Genomic DNA, 24970 nt, shown 5'->3' on the forward strand with positions numbered 1-24970 from the left:
GTTTTCGTTTCTTACTGTTCCACATCTATACTTAACTCCTAATTTTCTGTTTCAAGTGGAGAGTCTGTTCTGTTTTTATCTCATGGGCGGATGCCTATTACGTTCGGGAAACATCTAACGCTGTTCGCCAATCAAATATCCTTTCAAGCAGGAGTCATTTTCATTCGGCTTCTCAGAGGAATACAGCCAGATATATATCCGTTAAGTTTGACAGGTCTCAATGTTGACTGTTCCATTGGCTCTCTTGAGCTTCCTTCAGCCTTTCTATACATCGTGGCACTCATCTTTGTCGTTGCATCTGTGCTTTCGATTAGGAGAGCAGGATGAACAGTAGAGTGTTTCGTTAGATAGCCACAGTAGAACTTTAACATCCAGATAATGTATTTTCTTAAGTAATATTGTATGATTTACGTATCTATAGATATATTAAATATATGTGTCCCTCTCTGTGTGTGATGCTTCTATATATTTTTGTTCACGAGCACGAGTTCTCCGAATGGTATTGGCAGTGTAACCAACTTTTGTGTAGAAATCAAATAGTGTTCTGCTGGGCTAAAGCCGCATTAAGGGACACAAGGTAGAGGTTGGTACCCGTGGCCGTAATGTATTTCTTCTGTCCATTTGCGCGACTACCCGTGAACTCCAGTCCGGTAGGGTGAAACAGCACTATACGCTGAGTCTTCGGAAGGTGTGGGTGTCTGTTCTAGCTATCTTTATAAATGCCAGTTAGATAGTTCAGATCTGTAATGACCTGGTTGAGTCTAAAATGATAATACCTCACTTGGAAGTATAATAATAGTAAATCATGCCGGAGTTCTTACTTTAGTTAGGGAGTGCGATCTTGCTCTTTAATAATTCAGTTATTCGACATGATTCTTTCTCCTAAGGACTCTTAGTACCTCGTCCAACCTATGCCTCGTTTCAGCTAGAGTGAGTCTTTTAGGCTTAAATGTGTTGTGTGCGCGGTGTTAGAATTGTTTTTCCTGCTCTTCCAGATCCTTTACTGATTGTGACAGAATTACCATGTCATCGGTAAACCTGAAAGTTTATACTTCTTCTCCATGGAATTTAATTCCTACTCTAAGTTTTTTTTGTTTCCTTTACTGCTTGCTCAGTATATAGACCGAATAACATCGGGGATAGGCTATAACACTCTCTCACTCCCTGCCCAACCACTGCTTCCCTTTTATGCCCCTAGACTCATATAACTGCCATCTGGTTTCTGTAAAAATTGTAAATAGCATTTCGCTCGCTGTATTTTACCCCTGCCACCTTCAGAATTTGAAAGATAGTATTCCAGTCAACATTGTCAGAAGCTTTCTCAAAGTCTACAAATGCTAGAAACTTAGGTGTGCCTTTCCTTAATCTCTATTTCTTTCCCCGGTTCTTGTCAATCGTTCCATAATGCTCTCTCTGAAACTTTCTTCAACCTCTGGTTCTTTCAGTTTATCTAGGTTCCATCTGCTTAAATTCCCTTTTTTTTTTTTTGCAATTTCTTCAGTTTTAATCTACAGTTCATAACCAATAGATTGTGGTCAGTGTCCACATCTGCCCTTGGAAATGTCTTACAATTTAAAACCACGTTCCTAGATCTCCGTCTTACCACTATATAACCTATCTGAAACCTTCCAGTGTCTTCAGGCCTCTTGCACGTATACAACCTTCTTTCATGATTCTTAAACCAAGTGTTAGCTACGATGACGCATGGGGGGCTGTGGATTATTAATCTTGTTAAACTCACTCAGAAGAGCGTTTTTTCGCCTCATTTCTGGGGGTGGTATGTGGCTCAAGGTTGGCAGTCATGCAGTGGGCGTAGATTTTATTGATCCACTGATAATGACCACGGTGTCATTAAGCTCCACATCAATCCTGTCTGTATATGGGCTGTTAATCCACGCAGGAGCGCAGTATTCTGCCAGCGAGTAGACAAGCCCAACTGCTAACGTGCGGAGTGTGCTCGCTATAGAGTCCCAAGTGGTTCCACACAGTTTATACATGACTTTGTTTCTTGTCCTCATTTTATCTGCAGTCTTTCTCAGGTACTCCTTGTTAGAGAGTGCCCTGTCCAATGTGACTCCTAGGTACTTGGGGTAGCTGTTATGGCTAAGGTGTTTCCCATCAAAGATGACATTAAGCTCTCTTCTTGCTGAATGGTTGCAAAGACGGAAGCTTGATACTTCAGTCTTAGTCGGATTCGGCTGCAGTCTTCATTTGCGGAAACAGCCACTCAGCAGCTTCAAGTCTAAGTACAAGGTGTCTTCAGTAGCCTCGAATGATTCATATTGCACAGCTATAGCCCAATCGTCTGCATAGCCAAACTTCCTAGATTGTGTGTTTGGGATGTCAGAAGTACAAGGATTGAAGAGCAATGGAGCAAAGACTGAGCCATGTGGTAGCCCATTGTTGAGAATTTTGGTAGAGTTCATTTTTTCTCGAGTAACCAATTCAAAAACTCTTCTGGTAAGCATGTTATCGAAGAGTCTGACGATATTGCTGCATGGGATTGTTTTATGAGTTTGTACACCAGGCCTTGTCTCCAGACAGTGTCATAGGGTGCGTTCAGGTCTATGAATGCAACTGATCTTTTTTGCTTTTCCTGGTAGCCTGCCTCTATATGTGTTGTCAGGGAAAGTACTTGATCAATCCAGCTTCTATTGGATCAAAATCCTGATTGTTCATCTGGATTTATTCTAGTATTTTTGGGCTCAGTCTGTTATACAGTAGTCTCTCGAGCAGCTTGTATATGGCACTGAGCAATGCGATTGGCCTATAACTCTTCGGCTGACCGCTTGGTTTCCCTGCTTTAAGCAGTGCAATGATGTCTGAGTTCTACATTTTCTGTGGAATGTACTCTGCTGCCATTATATTTGAGTAAAACTCTGCAGGCCATGTTTTGGAATATTGCCCACAATGAAGAAGAAATTATGAGCGTATTCCGTCCAATCCAGATGCCTTTCCCTCCTTGACATTCTTCAGCGCTTCTCTGACCTTATTGGTGGTAAATTTCGATTAATGCTGGTCCAAAGGTGTGCTGTTTTTTCTGAAGAACGCTAAGCTTACGGCGTATTATTTTTGTATGTTTATTGTCTTTGCGCTGTAGATATTGCCTGTATCTGAGCTGAAATCCTACTTGCAGAAATATCTGTTGAGTTATGGTGTAGCTTGTTAGCTCCACCTAGTTCTTGGAAGGGAGACGAGGCATGTCTACTAGATGTCTTGAAATCAAACAACTCAACTGTTTAAATCCATTTCTCTAGCCGTGCGTTGTTTCGGCTGTGCAGCAGGTCGTCTGCAATCTCAGGGTCTCCACTCTCAAGGAATCTCTGATACTTATTTTCGCACTCTTTGTCCCATCCTGGAAGATATTGTTTATGGAACTTCCTTGGGACAGCAGCTTTCGTTGCACTTTTAACTGGACCTATGAGTCTGTCATAATTACTCGTTGTTGGGTGAACCCATCGCAGGCACTTATCCAATTTCCCACTTTGCCTTTCTGATATTCCACCTTAGGCGTTGAACTGTTGTTATTAGTGGGATACTGATTCCAGTTTCGATTAAGACTAGGCGGCGTTAGCTATGATGGAAGCCTGTTAATTCACGTCTTGTAGTTCTTAGTGGTGTATTGTTATTGCCAGTCGTCACAAAACATAAATCTGAATTATATTCCTTTCTCCAAGCTGCTGGCCTAATTGTACCTTGGTCATTTGGGTCTAAAACTAAGAACAGGTTGTTACTCTCTGCCCAGTTGGTAAGAGTCTCGCCATTTCCATCAGCTGTTCAATATTTCCCCCACGTACATTGCTTGGTGTGGCAGGACATCTTGAGGCCAGATAATGGTTGGTGGTTTGTACACATCGCTCACTGACAGATCTTTCATGACAACAACTTCATGTATGTCGCCATGAAGTGTTGCCGAGCACAAATGGTCATATCCAGTCGATGATCGCACATATGTAGCCACGCCATATGCACGATGACACGTTGGGCCAACTAGGTTGTAGCCTGGAATCATACCTCTCCGTTTAAGTTGTCTTCATCTTCAGCGTGAGTTTCCTGAACTGCAACGAGATCAATGTTGTCATCATATAAAATCTTATTTAGTACTTGGCATTTAGCCCAGCTTACTCCTTCTATATTGGCGTGGCAAATCTTGAAGATAGGTCAAAGAGGCCTCGTCTGTTGTCTCTGAAAGGAGCCTTTTCTATGACCATTAATAATGGTTTCACTAATATCTGTGATATACAATGTACAATTGCCCAGCAGATCAGCGATCAAAATCGATGATTGTTTGGCCGCTTCGAAGTGACTGTTCTTTAGCACCAGCCGGGAGACACGTGTAACTCATGGTATGCTACGGACGTGAACAGCCATTGTCTCCCCACACAAAGTAATCACACACTGACATATCAGGTGACCCTGATGGCCAGCTAAGACCGCGAGCAGATTAACTTCCGCTACCTACTCTGTCAGGCGTGAAGATGGTCGGCAGTATGGGCAGTTGCTCCATCATGTTGGAAGTAACTCTAGGTCTTTTCCTCCTGGTTATATGCATACATTCACGTCCAACAGTATCCACTCGTCTGGGCCACATTTATTTGCACCACCCCGTACAAAGAGTACCAGACATTCCTTTAGTAATCATTACTGTTCATAATTGAAGTTAATGTGATTTCTTATTCGTGAATAAATATTAAATGGTTTCTGAATCGTTTTCCTAACATTTCTTGTACAACCCATCCAACTTTTTATTCTGACTTCCTCAGAACAGTCTGATAAGGCTGCTTGGTTTTCTAATACACTACTGGACATTAAAAATTGCCACACCAAGAAGACGACGTACTACAGAGGTGGAATTTAACCGACAGGAAGAAGATGCTGTGATATGCAAATGATTAGCTTTTGAGCGCATTCACACAAGGTTGACGCCGGTGGAGACACCTACAACGTGCTGACATGAGCAAAGTTTCCGACCGATTGCTCATACACAAATATTAGTTGACCGATGTTGCCTGGTGAAACGTTGTTGTGATGCCTCGTGTAAGGAGGAGAATTGCGTACCATCGCGTTTCCGACTTTGACAAAGATCGGATTGTAGCATATCGTAGTTGCGGTTTATCGTATTACTGCTCGCATTGGTCGAGATCCAATGACTGTTAGCAGAATATGGAATCGGTGGGTTCAAGAGGGTAATACAGGACGCCGTGCTGGATCACAACGGTCTCGTATGACTACCAGTCGAGATGACAGGCATCTTATCCGCATGCCTGTAACGGATTGTGCAGCCACGTCCCGATCCTTGAGTTATCACAGACAGGAGTGCCTGCAATGGTGTACTCAACAACGAACCTGGGTGCACGAATGGAAAAACGTCATTTTTTCGGATGAATCCAGGTTCTGTTTGCAGCATCGTGATGGTAACACCCATGTTTGGCGACATCGCGGTGGACTCACATTGGAAGGGTGTATTCGTCATCGCCATACTGGCGTATCATCCGGCGTGATGGTATGGGGTTCCATCGGTTACACGTCTCGATCACCTCTTGTTCGCATTGACGGAACTTTGAACAGTGGACGTTACATTTCAGATGTTTTACGACCCGTGGCTCTACCGTTCATTCGATCCCTGCGAAACCCTACATTTCAGCAGGATAATGCACGACATCATGTTGCAGGTCCTGTAAGCGGCGTTTCTGGGTACAGAAAATGTTCTACTGCTGCCCTGGCCAGCACATTCTCCAGATATCTCACCAATTGAAAACGTCTGGTCAATGGTGGCCGAGCAACTGGCTCGTCACAATACGCCAGTCACTAGTTTTGATGAACTGTGGTATCGTGTTGAAGGTGCATGGGCAGCTGTACCTGTACACGCCATCCAAGCTCTCTTTGACTCAATGCCCAGGCGTATCAAGACTGTTATTAAGGCCAGAGGTGGTTGTTCTGGGTACTGATTTCTCAGGATCTATGCACCGAAATTGGGTGAAAATGTAATCACATGTCAGTTCTAGTACAGTGTATTTGTCCAATGAATACCCGTTTGTCATCTGCATTTCTTCTTGGTGTAGCAATTTTAATGGCTAGTAGTGTACTTTATTTGGTGTTAACAAGAAAGTTTTATTCTGAATTTGATAAAATGACTGACAGGGAGATAATATTCCAGTGTTTCAGGGTAATCATAACTGATTTAATTACTGATCAACATATAAGGTTAGTTGTCTGAGAGTCGCTCCTTACAATCGAGGACTACGCTGGTCTTCAGTCTGAACATCCAGTAGGGTGTGTAGTGGAAAACTGGTTGTGATCATTCAACAGGCTGAATTAGTTGGGACACTCGTTAACGACTAATTGCAGTGGTGATTTTCACTGCCTTTCCTGTCCTCAAGTGGCGGCTAGCAGAACGGAGTTGCAGCGTAGTACTGCTGTATAAATCTTGAGGGAGCCGCTCCAGATAGCCGCCGCGGAGACAGCGCGCGCCGGAGCAGGTGGCGTCTTAATGATGGAAGCGGGCGACCGCGACCGCCCGGTCACGGCCGGCCTAATTGCGGAGCCGGTGCGCCAGCAGCGCCCAGCCCGTACTTAGGACTCTAATTAGCAGCTCCAATTAGCCCCCTGATGGCGGGCCGAGCAGTCAACTCTTAACATTGTTTGACGCGTAATAGCTTCCTCTTCCCGGCCAACCGTAATGAATCGCCGGCGATAAAACGACGCGACAGGTGGAACTCAACGGGGTCACCAGAAGGTACCGGCTCCGGCTAAATTTGCAAGCAACGAGCGGTCTCTCGCATTTGCTTTTCCTTCTCGAGATGGCTACACACGTAACTGAATGTTTGACAAACACGCATGGGCTTGCGCCTCCACACGGCTCGGCTCATGCGTGCTTGTACAAGCATCAGTTTGTTTACCAGAAAACACCTACTCAGACGACGACTAGCTGGCTTTGGCAGCTGTTTAGTTGTGTTCAAAAAAGGAAAAAAACTGTACACTTGTGAAATCCCTGGGCTAGCGGGACAGAAAGGATGTGGCTGTATTTGTGGCAACGGGCCAAAATAAGTTACTGTCAGTTGCACTCAACATATAAACTTTATTTCTTAAAACACACAATCACACTAGCAAGAAAAAAAACTCTCCAGGTTTTAACGAAAGATCTCCTTTTATTTATTTTAGATCAGCTGAAGTCCACATCGAAAATCCAAGGCACAAGGCCTAAGCAAGAAATTGAGGTACACAAGTTCTTCTGGATGTTTCACTTCTCTAGAAATTTTTTTATCTTCAATATAAATAGGCTGAAAGTCTTAGCTTAGATTTTTCCCATAGAACTTTGCTGAAGGCCTCACATTAATCAAGAACAGTGTTACGGCTTAAGGCCGAGACGAAGATTTTGAAATTTTAATCTAAATAGGCTGAAAACTCGGATGAAGGCCACATACAAAACAAGAAAAAAAATTTATGGATTAAGTCCCAAGAAGAAAAGCCTTTCAATTTCAATAAGCTAAACTCGGCTGAAGGCCACACAGAGTACTTAAGACTAAAAAGAAAATCACTATGTAAAACACAAGCAGCGGCGCTCAGAAGGTTCCAAGGATCGTCCTGGAAAGATAAACACTAACGCATGTTTAGATGAGGCAGACAGCCAGACCTCTTAACTAGAAGGCAACACGACAAGAAGCCCAAAAAAATGGTTCAAATGGCTCTGAGCACTGTGGGACTTAACATCTATGGTTATCAATCCCCTAGAACTGAGGACGACTTAAACCTAACTAACGTAAAGACATCACACAACACCCAGCCATCACGAGGCAGAGAAAATCCCTGACCCCGTCGGGAATCGAACCCGGGAACAAGAAGCAACAAGATCAGTTCTGCTCCACCCGACCAGCAAAACGACAACATGATGTCAACAGCACAACGTTCTGGATACTGGTTCCCAATCCAGCCAAGTCAGAATAAACGCCCAAAACTACCATCAACACCTCACCTGTCGAACTACACGCCATGCTGGGCAGCATCAACAGGGCGAGGAAAATACACTGCCGAAAACTACATCAACGATCAGGGCAGGTAACTGGAACGTCAACGACAAAAAGGCAGAAGATACCACTGGTGCAGTTCATTAATGAAGTTAAGAATTAAATTAAGTGAAACACCACACAGGTTGCAATTCTACCCAACTTCAATGCACACACGTTGTTGCTCATGGAAATTTCCCAGAAGGTGACAACCAGGAGCAAACGAAGAGATGTGACAGCTTGCTACTCTGCCCCAACCGATCGACTAGCACATGCGGAAAATATATCCGCCACACCGAAGATAGTACAGCAATACTAGATACACGCTGCTGCTGCCACTCACAGAAGACAGCAACGTTATGGCGGTAACGGAAGAAGAAATAAGACACCACTGGACTGCAACCAATGATAAAAAAAACATGGCATGACGCGAGCCAGCCGCGGCTCAACGTGGTATGGGGATAAAAGTATGATTAAAGAAACGGAAACATTATTCCTGTAATACCTATTCGCAGTAGACGAGCTACGTAACCCGTTCCACAGTATTGCTGTTTTCCCTCTCGTTTTCTTCATGTAGTGTTGTATTCTTTGACTTGCCCTACAATACAGCACAATCTTTGTACAGAGTGTAATTTAATATTACCAAATGAATATTAAATCAATTCATATCACTGACGAATGCTCGCAGAAGCCTTCTTATTCTCGGTACACACGCTTGAGCATGCACACCCTTGACCGCTTGCACATACATGCATAATGGAAATACGAGAAAGTATGAGGCGACTTGTAAACGCCTGCTGCTTGCACTTAACTTGTTTGTCAAGCATGCACTTACGTGTATAGATACCTTTAGGTTTCTTCGTTAACGACGTACAAATGGGAGATATGTTTCGCTTTGCTCACTAACGGTATCTGGTAAGATCTAAGAGACTGCCTGAGGCCCTAAGTTTAGCAGGTCGAATAAATGAGTAAATAAATAAGCAATTTGCTTTTATGAGAAGATAACAGAACAAGTGAAAAGGAATTTTAGATATTAAATAAATAGCCAGATATAGAGGAAAAACCTAAAATTCTAATATATTTGTGACACTGTACATAGATCTTTAAAAACGTAAGGGGATGATAGAAACTACAAATTAAATTATTTAGATGTACAGCATTTCCTGGACTTCTCTACGCCAGTGAGACATGGAAACTTGCCAAAGACTAAGAAAAGCATTCAAGAGTTTTAAATGAGATTCCTAAAAAAGACTTCTCAGAGGATACACAAAAATACACTCCTGGAAACTGAAATAAGAACACCGTGAATTCATTGTCCCAGGAAGGGGAAACTTTATCGACACATTCCTGGGGTCAGATACATCACATGATCACACTGACAGAACCACAGGCACATAGACACAGGCAACAGAGCATGCACAATGTCGGCACTAGTACAGTGTATATCCACCTTTCGCAGCAATGCAGGCTGCTATTCTCCCATGGAGACGATCGTAGAGATGCTGGATATAGTCCTGTGGAACGGCTTGCCATGCCATTTCCACCTGGCGCCTCAGGTGGACCAGCGTTCGTGCTGGACGTACAGACCGCGTGAGACGACGCTTCATCCAGTCCCAAACATGCTCAATGGGGGACAGATCCGGAGATCTTGCTGGCCAGGGTAATTGACTTACACCTTCTAGAGCACGTTGTGTGGCACGGGATACATGCGGACGTGCATTGTCCTGTTGGAACAGCAAGTTCCCTTGCCGGTCTAGGAATGGTAGATCGATGGGTTCGATGACAGTTTGGATGTACCGTGCACTATTCAGTGTCCCCTCGACGATCTCCAGAGGTGTACGGCCAGTGTAGCAGATCGCTCCCCACAACATGATGCTGGGTGTTGGCCCTGTGTGCCTCGGTCGTATGCAGTCCTGATTGTGGCGCTCACCTGCACGGCGCCAAACACGCATACGACCATCATTGGCACCAAGGCAGAGGCGACTCTCATCGCTCAGGACGACACGTCTCCATTCGTCCCTCTATTCATGCCTGTCGCGACACCACTGGAGGCGGGCTGCACGATGTTGGGGCGTGAGCGGAAGACGGCCTAACGGTGTGCGGGACCGTAGCCCAGCTTCATGGAGACGGTTGCGAATGGTCCTCGCCGATACCCCAGGAGCAACAGTGTCCCTAATTTGCTGGGAAGTGACGGTGCGGTCCCCTACGGCACTGCGTAGGATCCTACGGTCTTGGCGTGCATCCGTGCGTCGCTGCAGTCCGGTCCCAGGTCGACGGGCACGTGCACCTTCCGCCGACCACTGGCGACAACATCGATGTACTGTGGAGACCTCACGCCCCACGTGTTGAGCGATTCGGCGGTACGTTCACCCGGCCTCCCGCATGCCCACTATACGCCCTCGCTCAAAGTCCGTCAACTGCACATACGGTTCACGTCCACGCTGTCGCGGCATGCTACCAGTGTTAAAGACTGCGATGGAGCTCCGTATGCCACGGCAAACTGGCTGACACTGACGGCGGCGGTGCACAAATGCTGCGTAGCTAGCGCCATTCGACGGCCAACATCGCGGTTCCTGGTGTGTCCGCTGTGCCGAGCGTGTGATCATTGCTTGTACAGCCCTCTCGCAGTGTCCGGAGCAAGTATGGTGGGTCTGACACACCGGTGTCAATGTGTTCTTTTTTTCATTTCCAGGAGTGTAGATAACATAAAAAAGGGAAGAAGAGAGTTAAAAGCTCAACCAATAAGCAATATAATAGATGAATGTTGTCATAAGTGGAAGGACTGTAATAAAGACTGTCAGCGCTGCCAACAGCACTAGAAACATGAAACAAGTGCCACAAGGAAAAAGAGATCGTGGAAGAAAAAAAAAGGTTCAAATGGCTCTGAGCACTATGGGACTCAACATCTTAGACCATAAGCCCCTACAACTTAGAACTACTTAAACCTAACTAACCTAAGGACATCACACACAACCATGCCCGAGGCAGGATTCGAACCTGCGACCGTAACAGCCGATCGTGGAAGACGCAAGAAAAGGTTTCGTGAATAATCGTGACTCACGACGACGGAACAGGTGACGCGCCCCATTCCCGAAAGATGATAATGATGATGGAATTTTGCATTAACAAGAAAAGAAGGAAGAATATCAACGTTTAGCGTCCCATCAACGTCAAGGTCCTTGGAGACAAAGCACAAACCCGTATTCCTGCCAAAATGAAAAAGGGAAATGACCGTGTTATTTTCAAAGGACATTCCAGCAGTCGATTCAAGGAAACAACGTACAACCTAAGCCTAGAGGGTCGGAATGGGTTTAACTCCGTTCCTCGCGATAGCGATTCTAGAATCCTGGTCACTGCGCTATCTCGCTCTGAACTTTGACAAGTATTTAAAAAATTGGAGTAAATCTTGAACATGGAAGCTATTAAGCCATGTACAGTCATGCTCAAAAGTATCCGAACGGAATGAATTGCATTTCTCCTGATTCCATCGTAATCCACATAACGCAGCTGTCTAGCAGTTCCTTTAATCGCTCCTTGGTACAGTCGTTTGACTATAGAAAATGGTTCCGACAAGTCACCACTAGAAAACACTGCTCTGTATCGCAATAACTCAAGATGTAAAGTAATACTACAATACTACAAATATCAGGGAACACCTTATCACAGGTAAGACTGTCCTTAACGCTTGTAAGCTCACATTTATTACCTTAAATGACGTACCTGAAATGTTGCCACTCTCATTATTACGTCAGATAGGTAATGCGCGTAGTAAGTTCTTCGTATTCATGATGATCCTCTCCAACGTAACATACCGTGCTCATTATTTAACACAATATTACATTAAAAATTTAAGTTATTCACGAGCAGCTAGTTTATGTATGAACTTCAGATGACACGACGAACCGTCTCGCTCTGCATATGGATTCAAATCCAGGTCATGCAGACTAAGCAAAGATATCGTGACTGACGGCAACTGTCATTCCTGATTAGGCATACAGAGAGTGATATACCTCGATTTTAGACAGTATCAATTAGCAAATACCAACTTTAAATTACATAACGCAAACATTTTTAACGGACGCGAATTCCTACCCAGTGCCTATTGTCCCTCTTAACGAACTACGAGATATGTTAAATATTGCTTCTTAACAAGTAACTTACTTGAAATGACGTGAGATAAAGCTTTGTGTTGGACAGGGATTCGAACCCAGAACCTAATTGGATAGATATCGAAGCACAATCAACTGTGACATATAGGATTTTATCGGCAGTAGCTATATTTTTAACTGAAGTGACGAGACGTAAAATTAACTTTTTCCTTCCCAGGACTCCAGCCCGGCACCTATCGCTGTTATATTCTAGAGAAAACGAACGTTAAATATGGGTTTGTTGCACCAGCAGCGACATGTGAGCATGTTTGAACTAGAAATAATATGACGAAGAGTTCACTGCTGACTGGGAATAGAGCTCCATGCATATCGTTGTTGACTACACACAAAGAGACGTCCGCTACCGAATTTTTCTCCACCAGCAGCTCGGAATAACAGCTTGAACTTACAATGATCTCGCAAACAGTTCTGTCTCTCACTGGGAGTCAAAAACGTCAAATATCATTAGTGTTGACAACGAATGAAAATACATTAAAAATCGAAATTATTATCCACCAGCAGATGGTATTCTCAAGCTAGAGTTTGATAATACATGTTAAATCTTTAGTGCAGGGCCAGGATTCGAACCCATTCAAGCGCAATACGTGGAGATGTTGGGGAATCTGCAGGTTTGAACAAAGAACAAATTTTAGCCGAGAGGTATTGTCACGAAGGGATCAAATTCCGCGTTAAGGGCGGTCTGAGTAGCATTCCCAGTTCAGAACCAATTTTACCGACATACAGAAGCTCAGATAAAAGATGGAATAAGTGACCAGTGAGCATACATAGCGTTTGTTTCGTCACTAGAATCCTCTTCTCAGTGGCTCATCTTTTTATCTAACGTCGTCGTACCACACTGGCTTAGAAATCTGACACACAGGCTCCCTGTATCAATTTGCAGCATGTTCAGTAAATTTATTTACTTGGTTGACCGAATCACCTATTATGAACTAGGAGCCTCGGCTACCCAGTGCATATATTCAACTTTATTTTGTAATCACCAAAATAAAGTCACGTAACTGCAACCAACACAGAACTGCCAACAGTCTAGGATGCAGAAATTTAAATAGGAAGTATTCCTTTCCACTTGAGCTACTCTATTGCGCTATCTGTTTGTTGAAAACGTTGTGCAGTGCAAAAGAAAAGATATAACTGTTTGTCTCTCATAAGTATTCATCTGGCCATATGCATCATCCCACAGCGCTGTGGAATGCAGAAGTCCTGGAAGAATTGTTGTACACTTCTGGAGCTGCCGCAGCCACGTATCAGCTATTAGCGTCATTGTAAATATCGTGCACGGTAGACAAGATGTCGCGAATTCGAGTACACTCACTGCTATATTTCTTAAAACGTACTTCTGCTGTCTGCTAAAATCATCAGTCTAATGGAACTTATAACATAATTCCCTTCACTCCTCAAGCCAAAATAGTCGCATGTTGAGAAAAGGGCTAACTTCTGTGACATTTTGTTCATTTCAGGTTTAACAGACAGCCGGAGAGTAGATACACCTCGAAACTTTTGTATTATGTATGGGTAGAGCGCATCGTGCCAAATTACGTCGGAAAAGTATTTTCTACATTAGCTGTCGTCTGGTAGGTGCATTTTATTCTTGTTCAAACCTTGTTTGATAGCTTTAATTCAGAACAAGTTTTCTACATGCATGTAATCAATAAACTGTATGTGCCTTTTGAGACTGTTATAGACAACATCAGAGAATTCGCATACATCGTTGATGATTAATTTCCCTCTCATGTTTACTATGGTTTTAACAACATTAAAGGAAACCATACAAAAATTGTAAACTGTATTATAAAAAGTGAAATAAAAATACCCACGATAACCTTACGACGAAAGCCTGCATTAATAAAACTGAGTATCTGTACACAATCATGCCTTTATCGTCACGAATTAGTAAAATACTACTCACTCAGTTTTTGATTCTGTCTGTGTTTAATTGGTGTGTTGTGTCATTCAAGAGGTATGCAAATGCGGAATTTCATAAATAAAATTATGTATCCCTAGAAACCCAAAATTAGTTGTCAGCAGTGGAAAGAGGTGTTACCTGTTGTACGGAATTGTAAAATTTTCACCATTGCACTATGAGCCGAAAGTATTTTCTTGCGATTTCCTTATCGATGTTTCATCTGACTGTTTGTTGCTCTTTCACAGAGGGGATACAAACGCTACACTCAGTGAGACTGGAACCATCACAGGCCCTTTTTCACAGGTCAGCACGTTACCACAGAGCTAGCGAAGAAATATGTGTCTTAGTTTCCTCTTACGAGACCAATAGTGGCTAGAACTCGTAAACCGTTATTTGAAGGACGAGATTAGTTGTGATTTCCACGTGCAAAGACTTTCCTGGGCTGAAAAGCGTAAATTTAGAATCTTTTGTTACACCTCAAGCGATAATAACTCAGATTATTCAATGGAAATGACAGGTAAAATCAAGTGAACTTTGAGGCTTGATTCCGTGCACACCAGGAAGTAACTCGTCGATCGCAGAGTTGCCAAACATACATTTCCTTGAAACTTACTGGCAGATTAAAACTGTGTGCCCGACCGAGACTCGAACTCGGGACCTTTGCCTTTCGCGGGCAAGTGCTCTACCAACTGAGCTACCGAAGCACGACTCACGTCCGGTACTCACAGCTTTACTTCTGCCAGTATCCGTCTCCTACCTTCCAAACTTTACAGAAGCTCTTCTGCGAAACTTGCAGAACTAGCACTCCTGAAAGAAAGGATATTGCGGAGACATGGCTTAGCCACAGCCTGGGGGATGTTTCCAGAATGATATTTTCACTCTGCAGCGGAGTGTGCGCTGATATGAAACTTCCTGGCAGATTAAAACTGTGTGCCCGACCGAGACTCGAACTCGGGACCTTTGCCTTTCGCGGGCAAGTGCTCTACCAACTGAGCTACCGAAGCACGACTCACGTCCGGTACTCACAGCTTTACTTCTGCCAGTATCCGTCTCCTACCTTCCAAACTTTACAGAAGCTCTTCTGCGAAACTTGCAGAACTAGCACTCCTGAAAGAAAGGATATTGCGGAGACATGGCTTAGCCACAGCCTGGAGGATGTTTCCAGAATGATATTTTCACTCTGCAGCGGAGTGTGCGCTGATATGAAACTTCCTGGCAGATTAAAACTGTGTGCCTGACCGAGACTCGAACTCGGGACCTTTGCCTTCCGCGGGCAAGTGCTCTACCAACTGAGCTACCGAAGCACGACTCACGTCCGGTACTCACAGCTTTACTTCTGCCAGTATCCGTCTCCTACCTTCCAAACTTTACAGAAGCTCTTCTGCGAAACTTGCAGAACTAGCATTCCTGAAAGAAAGGATATTGCGGAGACATGGCTTAGCCACAGCCTGGGGGATGTTTCCAGAATGATATTTTCACTCTGCAGCGGAGTGTGCGCTGATATGAAACTTCCTGGCAGATTAAAACTGTGTGCCCGACCGAGACTCGAACTCGGGACCTTTGCCTTTCGCGGGCAAGTGCTCTACCAACTGAGCTACCGAAGCACGACTCACGTCCGGTACTCACAGCTTTACTTCTGCCAGTATCCGTCTCCTACCTTCCAAACTTTACAGAAGCTCTTCTGCGAAACTTGCAGAACTAGCACTCCTGAAAGAAAGGATATGGCGGAGACATGGCTTAGCCACAGCCTGGGGGATGTTTCCAGAATGATATTTTCACTCTGCAGCGGAGTGTGCGCTGATATGAAACTTCCTGGCAGATTAAAACTGTGCGCCCGACCGAGACTCGAACTCGGGACCTTTGCCTTTCGCGGGCAAGTGCTCTACCAACTGAGCTACCGAAGCACGACTCACGTCCGGTACTCACAGCTTTACTTCTGCCAGTATCCGTCTCCTACCTTCCAAACTTTACAGAAGCTCTTCTGCGAAACTTGCAGAACTAGCACTCCTGAAAGAAAGGATGTTGCGGAGACATGGCTTAGCCACAGCCTGGGGGATGTTTCCAGAATGATATTTTCACTCTGCAGCGGAGTGTGCGCTGATATGAAACTTCCTGGCAGATTAAAACTGTGTGCCCGACCGAGACTCGAACTCGGGACCTTTGCCTTTCGCGGGCAAGTGCTCTACCAACTGAGCTACCGAAGCACGACTCACGTCCGGTACTCACAGCTTTACTTCAGTTGGTAGAGCACTTGCCCGCGAAAGGCAAAGGTCCCGAGTTCGAGTCTCGGTCGGGCACACAGTTTTAATCTGCCAGGAAGTTTCATATCAGCGCACACTCCGCTGCAGAGTGAAAATATCATTCTGGAAACATCCCCCAGGCTGTGGCTAAGCCATGTCTCCGCAACATCCTTTCTTTCAGGAGTGCTAGTTCTGCAAGTTTCGCAGAAGAGCTTCTGTAAAGTTTGGAAGGTAGGAGACGGATACTGGCAGAAGTAAAGCTGTGAGTACCGGACGTGAGTCGTGCTTCGGTAGCTCAGTTGGTAGAGCACTTGCCCGCGAAAGGCAAAGGTCCCGAGTTCGAGTCTCGGTCGGGCACACAGTTTTAATCTGCCAGGAAGTTTCATATCAGCGCACACTCCGCTGCAGAGTGAAAATATCATTCTGGATACATTTCCTTGTTGCCAAATCTCAGCAGTAAGAAGACGAACCGATGTGATCCTACAGCGGGCTGGGAAGTGACCATAGCTGGTGTCCCCAAGTTGCGGCTGCTACGGCCTGGAATACGTAATGCGTCTGATTCGCATTTCTGTAACTAGGTTTAGGGACTGGAGCGTAGTTACTAATAATACTCAGAACTGATTGCAATCTCAGCATCATAAATCAGTAACTCTCATAGTTGTTTATAAATTTCTTTCATGAGTGTACTCATCACTAAGAAACTCATTCACAGACGTTTTCGTGCCTCACCGACAGTCGAATGTGTGTGTGTGTGTGTGTGTGTGTGAGTGTGTGTGTGTGTGTGACAGAGGGAGAGAGATAAAAATTTTTAAAAAAATGAGATAGAGTGAGTAAAAAAGTGTAAAGGAATTAAATCATGGTGTGTAAAGAAATCTTTCATTAAAATGACACGTTCCACATTATTACGAAATATCGTATCATGATCTATGAAACATGAATCAAACTAATGTAATCTAATATAATCATATCATATTGATGACTAGCCATGAAGATTCATGAATTACCGAAATTTTTGCCAATACCAGTAACCAAATCGAAACTTGTAAATAAAAGACGACAGTTTTTGCAATAAATCGGGACTTCTATCAAGTCCCTATCGTCCCTGTTAATTAACCATGAAAGATGTCTGACGTACCTCTATTGTGAAGTAACAAAGTGTGCATGCATTTAAAGATGAAGTGCATGATGTGAAGTTCTGTGACGGGGATACGAACCCAACACGTAATCGGAGTAAAATCAAATGTTACCTATTGGTTTTTCTTACCAGCTGCTAGGTGTTTGAATCTAAAGTATGGATACAAACATTTATGCCTAAGCGACAATCGAACTGCACACCTATCACGCATCCACGAATATGGCTTAAGTATCAGTTGTTTACTCACCAATAGTATGATGTGTGCGTGTTTGACCAGAAATAACGGCACCTACTGTGATTGTTGGCAACACATGAACAGAAATTAATAATGCACGTTAATTTTCTCAGGCTGGCCGATGTACACGTGAAAGGCTTGAAATGAAATTAGGAATATTTTTTACTGTATCAGAATTCGATCCCACATACTTACCTTTGGAGGAGACGTAGAGAAGATTGCAGTCTTGAGAAAAGGAACGAAATGATTGCACTATACTGTTCCAAGGGATTCATATCCTCGAAAGAGGAGATACGAATTCGAATCACAGTCCAGCACCAAATTTTTCAACGTCTCTAGTTCAATCAAGTACAAGTAAAGTAAGAGCCCTGTTCCTTTAAATGGCTAGAAGTTCATCAAATAAAATAAAGCTTTCTAATGTAAGTAAGTTTACTGGCGACTGTATTTTCTGTTTACCATGACTTCCGCTATGTCATTTCCCAACTTAAACCGGGAATGTCCAGTTGGTAATGAAGGAACGTGATGTTTAATGCAGATTCTGGATTATAACGTCTTTCTCTTGAGGTTACCAGAGGTAAAGTAAATCTGTTGTGCCTCTTAAAAGAAAAGGCCTGAACCCACGCATTGCACCTGTGACAGTTCGTCCGCCAATCCACTGTGGCCACATTTCCCAGCCCCAGGAGTGTGCTGTAACAGATGATGTACTTAGCTTACAAAATTAGTCACTGTGGAAAAAACGCGAGTCTATTAAAATGTTAACTAGAAGCACGCTTCTGAGGCGGAGTTTATGCTATTCTCATGTCAGCAGGATATAAAGACTCTTCTAGGCATCATAGGTTCGACGTGAAGCCATTTTGAAATTTTCACAAATTCAGCAAATTTCTTAGCTCGAGAAAATCCTCTGGAAAGTGTGAAGTTCTAACATTTTGTGTGGTGTCTGTTTGTTCTATATCGTGTCTCCTTACCACTTTCGCTCAACGACGCTCTGAGCGTGCTTTTTAGGGAATTGACTAGTTTGAACCTGGGACCTGTTGCTGGTAAGGAGACGCCAGACCACACATGACATGTAGAGCGCAGAAGAGTTCAGTGAGACTAGCGATGATATAACCAAATACTTAATGATTTCAGCGTCAGCTCCACTGCACTCACTGTAAAAAAATCTTAATACTAACTAAATTTAGTGGAAGGGGTTCAAGGCTTTCCTATTTTTAGTTAACTGGCAAAATAACGTCCAAAAAGCAGTTAAGTTTACCATTGGACATTTTATTCTACTCACAAAACATCGTTTATAAATTGCACTATTGATAAAAGGAAATGTTTTAATACAGGATGGTAAAAACCAGCTGCGTTCAACAAAAATGTGAACGAATATTCCCTGAGTGGGTTTCCAAGTTCTACAATGGATCGAAGGATGACCTATGCCATTTCACATCTACAACCTAGGTTTAAATTAAGTTTCACAAGAGAGAAAACTATCAAAATGGTCTGCAGTGACCCTCAATTATCTTTAATTACTTATCTAACTTGTCATAAATGACAGTGGATGATGTGACTTCTCAATAACAATATAACAGAAAAATCATTGCGTTTCAGATTTTTACTTCAAGTGGCAAATGTGAACACCATGAGCTTTAATTGACGTTCGACACTAGTATTACGCAAAAAGGAGGTGTAACAGATGAGACTTGTGAAGTTCTGAGTGCAGCTTTATGCGCTGTTACGGGGCATCGCGTGCGTTCATTACCTTGTCGGTGTTCGTCAGGGGGCAGCGGGCAGCACAGCTCCGCTCATTTCGCCGTCTCGGGAGCAACTCTCTCCTAACTTCTCCTTACTACAATTTACCAAAGTTGGTTTAAAGAAACTATCTGGCTGTGTTTTCATCTGACCAATCAGGGTCTCAATGTTAACCTTAAGCTCCGCCTACAAAAATTCTGTCTATCCAATGAGAAACGTTATACTTTTCGTGGTAGGGCAATGTTTTTAAAGTTTGCAACGTAACAGAGACGCGAAAAAGTCTCACGCTAAAACCTGCAGCTGGTGTGGTTCTTTTAATGTTATCGTAAGATCTTTACTGTTCTTCTGGAGGGCTCTATCTTTTAACATGGGCTGGGGGGGTGGTCCTGACGTAACAGAGACGCGAAAAAGTCTTATGCTAAAACATGCAGCTGGGGTGGCACTTTTTGTGTTATCGTAAGATCTATACTGTCCTTCTGGAGGGCTCTATCTTTTAACATGGGCTGGGGGAGTGGTCCTGACGTAACAGAGACGCGAAAAAGTCTCATGCTACGGCTCTAGCTTTTAACATGGGCTGGGGGTGGTCCTAGCGGTTAGCGGAGACGTGGGTGTCCAGTCCGTCCCTTATCGTATGGCCTTCAAGCTTAACACGGTTCTGCTCTCGGCTTGTGTTCTCGTTTAACCGCTCGGAACTGCATCTGTCTCACGGTGGGAAGGTATGACAGGCATTTAGGCATTCTTGTGTTAGTCTGTGGTATTCCATTTGCTCACTCGTTACTCGTATTACTTTGGTTAATTTTATGTCACGATTTATTCGGAGCTATGTGACATACTACTGGATTTGCTTATCATGTCAGGGTTTTCATGGAAGGTGTTGGATTTGCCTGACACCTTACAAATTTACTGGATAATTCGATTATTACCGTCATTATTACTATCATTTTCTTCATACCGCTGCTGGAACACAAGAACAGGCTCTTTGCCTGACTACGGAATCCTTTTCATGTTAATATCATACATCATTAATTACTCGTAGATTACATTAAGACTAAAGCAACTGATGAAGACGTTACTTGTTAACAAAAACGCGCTGCCTTTCTTCATTTACTTGCGCCTAGAAAAGGCTATCGAGTACTGCCAAAGCAAAAGGCAAGAGACCTTACTGCCTTCCGGTATACGTCGCTTTCATTTCTTCCATATGATTAGGTCGACATGACCTGTTTCAAGTTGTGTATGACAGACAATGTTTTAGAAAATGAATTGTTTTTCTTTGCAGTAAACAGAAAGATTTTCATTCTAAGCTGTCCAAGTGCAAAATTTTCGCAGTATTAGTTCAAATTCAATATTCGCTTCTATAATGTAGGAAAGTATTTCACAGATGCAAAACTCGCATCCGATTCATTGACCTTACACTTAGCTGCTGACCATAAATTGTAGCTCAGAGAGACACCAGTTTAAGTAACCTCTTGTAGCGAAGACTGTTTTCCAGTGCTCTTTCTCACCGGAAGATACGCAATTAACCCATTGGGCTCCATAAGTACACTGTAACAGTAACTCTCTCTTCCACTTCTGTATACAATAAGCCTGATCTAAACGGGCCCTTTATCATTACAGGCACTGGGTAGTGCAACTTCATACAGACAACAGTAATATGCTTATACTGACAACCTGACTGTTCGTTTTACCTGATTTTGTAATCATTTAAATAAAACAACATGACCTTCCAGTGGGAGACATTTCGTCACCTTTCTCCTTTTGTGAAATTTGTCAGTAACCTTTTTGCCTTACAACCAGTAAAATGTGGTTGAGTACGGCCGGTAAATGATACACAAACAACGATTTAGCGCCGTTAAGACGATTTATTTAAACGTCACCAGACTGCACATAGGTGCAATAGATTTCGAGGTGCAAAGTGTTTGTTTTCTTACTTTTGTGATAGGTGGGTATAAGTGATTTCCACAGACTTTTTATTGTACTGAAATAATCTTTTGTCATAAAGTAACAAGGGAAGTGTTTCATTCTTATGTATTTTGTAGGAAACTGTAATCGTGATGGAAGATTATACACCTGAATGTTTGACACAACTGGTAGGAGGAAACGCTGCATATTAACCAAACCCCGCGCCTCCTCTCCATATCCTACTGCGACACGAGCACGGGATTCTCTTCGCATACCGCTGCAGAGCTGTTCCTAGCACAGCTGAGAATTGGCAACATCGTCACAAACATTAGGCAACACTGTGACAGTGCAATCATTTCCGCGTAGGTACTGAATTGACTCGCTAAATTCACTTGATATTCCCTTTCCATTTGAATGACTCATGCTGTATAATCCTCATGAAACTAAGACACCGAGACAGAAAATTTAATTTTTTGCCTAAGAAATGCTATTCTTCACATATGTGACAACTTTTATTATCTTTCACGATGCGTTATGAGGCTGAGCGACCAACACCATGATGAGAGTCGCGTACAGGGACAGTGTGTCTGTAGCCCAGTGGTACCGCCCGTGTCTCAGGTCAGAAAGGCTCAGTCGTCAGTTCTAACCGTGGTAGGGGCCAGCGTCTGCAATGTTTTTTTCTGATATATTTTATGGGGCTGCGAATTTCCAGAAAAAATTCTATATCGAAATCGGAAGAAAACCTTTACACATCAAATCCTCTTGGTAGCTCGACTCAGTAAGTTGTCTTAATGGTCATAAATCTTGCCTTTCTGACTGCCAAGCTTCTTCGCAATACCAGCGTCTCTGAAGATATTCATATATACACTCCTGGAAATGGAAAAAAGAACACATTGACACCGTTTGTCAGACCCACCATACTTGCTCCGGACACTGCGAGAGGGCTGTACAAACAATGATCACACGCACGGCACAGCGGACACACCAGGAACCGCGGTGTTGGCCGTCGAATGGCGCTAGCTGCGCAGCATTTGTGCACCGTCGCCGTCAGTGTCAGCCAGTTTGCCGTGGCATACGGAGCTCCATCGCAGTCTTTAACACTGGTAGCATGCCGCGACAGCGTGGACGTGAACCGTATGTGCAGTTGACGGACTTTGAGCGAGGGCGTATAGTGGGCATGCGGGAGGCCGGGTGGACGTACCACCGAATTGCTCAACACGTGGGGCGTGAGGTCTCCACAGTACATCGATGTTGTCACCAGTGGTCGGCGGAAGGTGCACGTGCCCGTCGACCTGGGACGGACCGGAGCGACGCACGGATGCACGCCAACACCGTAGGATCCTACGCAGTGCCGTAGGGGACCGCACCACCACTTCCCAGGAAATTACGGACACTGTTGCTCCTGGAGTATCGGCGAGGACCATTCGCAACCGTCTCCATGAAGCTGGGCTACGGTCCCGCACACCGTTAGGCTGTCTTCCGCTCATGCCCCAACATCGTGCAGCCCGCCTCCAGTGGCGTCGCGACAGGCGTGAATGGAGGGACGAATGGAGACGTGTCGTCTTCAGCGATGCGAGTCGCTTCTGCCTTGGTGCCAATGATGGTCGTATGCGTGTTTGGCGCTGTGCAGGTGAGCGCCACAATCAGGACTGCATACAACCGAGGCACACAGGGCCAACACCTGGCATCATGGTGTGGGGAGCGATCTCCTACACTGGCCGTACACCTCTGGTGATCGTCGAGGGGACACTGAATAGTGCACGGTACATCCAAACCGTCATCGAATCCATCGTTCTACCATTCCTAGACCGGCAAGGGAACTTGCTGTTCCAACAGGACAATGCACGTCCGCATGTATCCCGTGCCACCAACGTGCTCTAGAAGGTGTAAGTCAACTACCCTGGCCAGTAAGATCTCCGGATCTGTCCCCCATTGAGCATGTTTGGGACTGGATGAAGCGTCATCTCACGGGGTCTGCACGTCCAGCACGAACGCTGGTTCAACTTAGGCGCCAGGTGGAAATGGCATGGCAAGCCGTTCCACAGGACTACATCCAGCATCTCTACGATCGTCTCCATGGGAGAATAGCAGCCTGCATTCCTGCGAAAGGTGGATATACACTGTACTAGTGGCGACATTGTGCATGCTCTGTTGCCTGTGTCTATGTGCCTGTGGTTCTGTCAGTGTGATCATGTGATGTATCTGACCCCAGGAATGTGTCAATAAAGTTTCCCCTTCCTGGGACAATTAATTCACGGTGTTCTTATTTCAATTTCATATATATATATATATATATATATATATATATATATATATATATATATATATACGAATTTCAATATTCTTCTTCACTTAAGACTCACATACCAGGGTGATAAGTATGAAGGAGATGAACGACGTGATTACTATACGGCCTCTATGCTAAATTTCCACAGTAGCAATTACGAACTCCCTGCAGACATTTGCTAGCAGCAGCTCTAGCAACTAACTTTTTCTCTGGGTAGGTTCAAATATGGGCAATTTTGTCGCCTTAAATCCAATTGAATATTTTAAATATCACTTGTGAACAGCGTTCACTTCTCCATTAATTAAGGTATAGACCCCAAAACAAGAAATTTGCCTGAGTATCTATAGAGCAGTTTCTGATAGGTATTGACACAATCTTTTGCGTCCATTTATCGTAGAGAATCAAAGTAAGAAACCAAACACATTGTGTTGCATTTGCTCTCTGTACCTTGACTAACAGATATGAATCCATGACAATAATCAATTATTTGAAGAACCTCCCGTGAAAGGAAAAAGAACAGAATGTGACGCTTTAATTGTAGAGCCATGGATCATAAACAATGAAATTAATTCTGCCACATTGATATATTGCATTCTAGTCTAATAAAAGAATCATCAAATAAAAACGATTTTGTGCCTCCTTTGCTATCAAGAGTGAAACACAAATCGTAGACAGATTTTATGGGTCACCACTCAACAACATTAAAGCATTTTACAAGGTCGAGAGTGCGAAGTGGAGCAGACGTTGTCGGCAGAAGGCGAGACAATGCAGTGCCTCAGTCCCCGCCGGTAGGCAGTAATCGGGTCCCAGAGAACTCAGACGCATGCGGTGTGCAGACGCAGATGGTCGGCAAAGAAATCTTTCGCTGAAACATTGTTCGACCAAACTATTATTACCAGTGTGACATAAAGCGAAATCTATTGTAGATTCGCTTGAATTGCACTCATAGCTTCAGCACAGAGAGGAAAGGGACAACAAAAACTTTGTTGACGTCTGCTTTTAGTTACTAGACGTCGTATTAGCTAGTCTCGCGTAGTCAAGAATAATGTACTAAGACTGAAGTCAAGACTTCCACTGGGAAGTGCCGCAGTCTACAGTATTGGCAGATCGAGCAAATTGCCGGACATAGGATTTTGAGAAGAGCACGACTGTATTGTCGACTTTACGTGAACGACTCAGCGGTCAATGTTTTGCTCTAAGGCTGTATCTACAACACATATTGCGCGCTGAAGACCCAGAAGAATAAAAAAACAAAAGTAGTGTATGAGAGCAACGTTAACTGTAGCGTTCGTTCGTAGTATTGTATACGTTTGTGTAAACGCCTTCCAATGCCCACTCAAGGAAGACAAGGATACACAGTCTAGC

The 24970-nt window shown here is 43.9% G+C and overlaps 6 non-coding genes across 6 annotated transcripts; 1 reads left to right on the forward strand and 5 right to left on the reverse strand.

Moving 5' to 3' along the window:
• Positions 1–14705: 14705 nt before the first annotated feature.
• Positions 14706–14780, reverse strand: Trnas-cga (transfer RNA serine (anticodon CGA)). The gene has a single exon. It is a non-coding gene; the product is annotated as a tRNA-Ser (tRNA).
• Positions 14781–15005: 225 nt separating this feature from the next.
• Positions 15006–15080, reverse strand: Trnas-cga (transfer RNA serine (anticodon CGA)). Its single transcript has one exon. It is a non-coding gene; the product is annotated as a tRNA-Ser (tRNA).
• Positions 15081–15605: 525 nt separating this feature from the next.
• Positions 15606–15680, reverse strand: Trnas-cga (transfer RNA serine (anticodon CGA)). The gene has a single exon. It is a non-coding gene; the product is annotated as a tRNA-Ser (tRNA).
• Positions 15681–15904: 224 nt separating this feature from the next.
• Positions 15905–15979, reverse strand: Trnas-cga (transfer RNA serine (anticodon CGA)). Its single transcript has one exon. It is a non-coding gene; the product is annotated as a tRNA-Ser (tRNA).
• A 226-nt stretch (positions 15980–16205) lies between these two features.
• Positions 16206–16280, reverse strand: Trnas-cga (transfer RNA serine (anticodon CGA)). Its single transcript has one exon. It is a non-coding gene; the product is annotated as a tRNA-Ser (tRNA).
• A 318-nt stretch (positions 16281–16598) lies between these two features.
• On the forward strand, positions 16599–16673 carry Trnas-cga (transfer RNA serine (anticodon CGA)). Its single transcript has one exon. It is a non-coding gene; the product is annotated as a tRNA-Ser (tRNA).
• Positions 16674–24970: the final 8297 nt, after the last annotated feature.

The sequence above is a fragment of the Schistocerca gregaria genome, chromosome 4 (genome assembly GCF_023897955.1).
Source record: "Schistocerca gregaria isolate iqSchGreg1 chromosome 4, iqSchGreg1.2, whole genome shotgun sequence".
Taxonomy (NCBI): domain Eukaryota; kingdom Metazoa; phylum Arthropoda; class Insecta; order Orthoptera; family Acrididae; genus Schistocerca; species Schistocerca gregaria.